This window comes from Brassica oleracea, unplaced genomic scaffold (assembly GCF_000695525.1).
Source record: "Brassica oleracea var. oleracea cultivar TO1000 unplaced genomic scaffold, BOL UnpScaffold01054, whole genome shotgun sequence".
NCBI lineage: Eukaryota > Viridiplantae > Streptophyta > Magnoliopsida > Brassicales > Brassicaceae > Brassica > Brassica oleracea.
In genome coordinates, this window is record NW_013617624.1 from 19,107 (window position 1) to 21,192 (window position 2,086).

At 29.7% G+C, this 2,086-nt stretch overlaps 1 pseudogene; it reads right to left on the minus strand.

Annotated features, from left to right (window-relative positions):
• The window catches only part of LOC106320762, a 3,211-nt pseudogene extending 2,223 nt beyond the window's left edge, over positions 1-988 (minus strand).
• Between the last annotated feature and the right edge of the window lie 1,098 nt (positions 989-2,086).

A 2,086-nucleotide genomic window follows, 5' to 3' on the forward strand; every position in this document is an offset into this window, starting at 1 on the left:
GGTTTATTTTTGTTTTTTTTTTCAATTGACAAATATTTAGTAAATGTCACATTTTCATATATTTGTGTTTTATTTTATAAAAGACTTAAAAATTTTATCTTTATTTATCGTATTTCATTTTAAATGACTATTTATGTTAAAAAAATTAAACTTTATTTTTTTAATGAATTAAGTTGGTATAACTCTGATAAATTAATTTTATTATGGGGTTAATATTTTAATTAAAAAATTATATACTTTTAATAAAGATTTATACTTTTCAATAAAAAAATTCAATTATTTTTATGAATGCTTAAATTATATTAAGAAAAGAAAAAAATAATAATTAAGAATAGTTGAAAAAAAATTATTTGAACTTGGACTCAATGGTCCAAAGGAAAAAAAAAGGTGAGAATTGAATCTGATTTTTTAATAAGCCCAAATGGCCCAAGAGAGATTTGATTTGGGCTGGATCCAAAAATAATGACCCAATATAGATTTGTTATTAATATTACTTAATTGCTCTTAATGAAACATGCAATGTTAGTGAAGGAAACATGCCCCTAAAGTAATTATGACAATATGATTCTGCTTTAATAGTATAGATACAACAAATTTATGACGTTGTCAGACTTTCTAATATATGACAACCATCTCACTGGAGTATTCTAGCTAACGCTTCTAAACGCTCATCTAAGTTATGAGTGCAAACAAGGATATAATAAGAGATCATTCCATCCCTTGAGAGATAAAAGTCTACAACAAGTTTAGAAACCTCTGGTGCAGTTCCGACAGTGAAGTTTGCAGTACCTCTGTGCCGGGCGGTCTCTATCCACCGTGTTGATTAACGCACTTCACTTAACAACCATCTCCAATGGAATATAAGTCTATAAGCTAGATTCTGAATGATCATCTCAAATTACATATGCATGAGTACCCAAGATGAACTTACCAAGTTTTTAAGTTCATCAGCATGTTGTATCTCATAACGCTTGATGATTTTTTCCATGCTGGAGAGATATCAAGAGAAATAAAAAAAGCCTTTAGAAACAATCCATGCCAAACCATATATATAATGGGTTACTAACTCTTTTGTGTAGGTTCAGTATCTAACCTTACCCACGCCTTCTATATAAAAATATAAGTGTGTCATCGCTTAAATGATAACACAAGCAAGCTCAGTTATCTAATAGTTTTTTTCTTGTATTTATATGATATATTCATATTTGGTGATGTAATATATTATACACTTTTCAGTAAATAATATTGTCTTACATTTTAATGTCGAGGCATATATATGGGTAAATTTACTACTTAGAACGTAATCTAGACATGCCCTAATTTCCACCTTGCAATTATCAAATATAAAAACCACCTAGCTTAAGCCAACAAGTCCAGCTCTAAGTTTTTGTTATATATAATCAGCTTTACAGCCGCTGAAATTGTTTCGACATAGAATGGTTAGACATATATATATGCGCAAGATGAACAATATCGTCCTATGAGTTTGATTAACTACCTCACAACTCTTTTTGTTATTTTGAGAACTAGCAGCACCAGAGAAAAGAATTAAGTGGATAGATAGATTGCAAAAGTTTAGCATTTTAGTGAATATTTCACATTAATATGATTGATCCCGGATGAAGCCCAAAAGATTCACCACGAAAAGCTAGTTTATGTGAAGATACCTTTATTACAAGGTATTACCTATTCGATGTGAGATTTTTATTGATACACCAAAAACTCAATCCTACTTTGTATTGTCAGAGACCCATTACAAGTTCTCAAATATAGAGTGAATTTGATTTAATCCTAATCTGTTACTTGAGACTATGCAATAATTAGTAAGGCACATAAGAACCACAATCACAAGTCAACAAACTCTTCATAGTAAAACTAACTTAAGGTATCATCAAAGTATCTACAACTACCGTTTTGACCAATAAAGAATTGAATAAAAAAAGAAAAGAAATGAAGTAAATTCGTGCACAGTTACCCAATATTACAAATATACTCTCAGGATCAAGCATTTGTGGTATCAAAGCAATGCTAAGAAGCTATACGTGTATATATATAGTGCGGAAGATGACATTCCCATTTCTACAAG